At 33.8% G+C, this 677-nt stretch overlaps 1 protein-coding gene across 1 annotated transcript in view; it reads right to left on the bottom strand.

Moving 5' to 3' along the window:
• Positions 1–677, bottom strand: part of Large (like-glycosyltransferase) — a 458,307-nt gene that overhangs the window by 98,551 nt on the left and 359,079 nt on the right. The window lies entirely within an intron of this gene.

The raw sequence follows: 677 nt of genomic DNA, 5'->3' as shown, positions 1-677 counted from the left end.
TGTACTCATTATCTTGCTCATGTAATTGTAACCCCTGTGTACGGTATTTTCACAATAAAAACATATAAAAAAACTAAAGCATAAAAATGTCCATATTTTTAACTAAGTAGAACATGCAATAATTCAGAAGAAGGAAGAAGATTCTTCTATCTATGTAAAAAGAAAAATGTCAAGAATAAACTAATCCTTAGGTTCAGGGACTATGAAGAGAGAAGGTACTTCATATATTATTGTACCTCCATGCTGAGCTGGTCAATATTTATCAATTGTTTTTCTAGAAATGGCAACAATAAAAGTCTTTGATTTGTAGTGTCTGACAATTTCCATAATGTAAATAGTTCCACCACAGTAGATTTCAAGCTACCAAGGCAACATGAGTGAACAGAGATGGGAGGAGATGCACAGTACCACAATCATATATAAGATTTCCACCATACGGACACATAGGGCTATTTAAATAATCATAAGTGGGTAAGAAAGTAAGGTAATTAGCAAGTACTGAGCTTGGAGAATTTAAAAAGTGTGTCATTGGGGGAGGGGGATTTAATTTTTTGAGTTCCAGGTATATTTTAGATATGAGACCCTCAAAGAAACAACTTCCCAATAAATAAGTGGGCTAAAGACTTAAAGAGAAACTTCTCTGAAGAGGAAAGAAGGATGGCCAATAGACACATGAA

The sequence above is a fragment of the Dipodomys ordii genome, unplaced genomic scaffold, assembly GCF_000151885.1.
Source record: "Dipodomys ordii isolate 6190 unplaced genomic scaffold, Dord_2.0 Scaffold79, whole genome shotgun sequence".
NCBI lineage: Eukaryota > Metazoa > Chordata > Mammalia > Rodentia > Heteromyidae > Dipodomys > Dipodomys ordii.
This window is presented reverse-complemented; position numbering and strand designations above follow the sequence as displayed.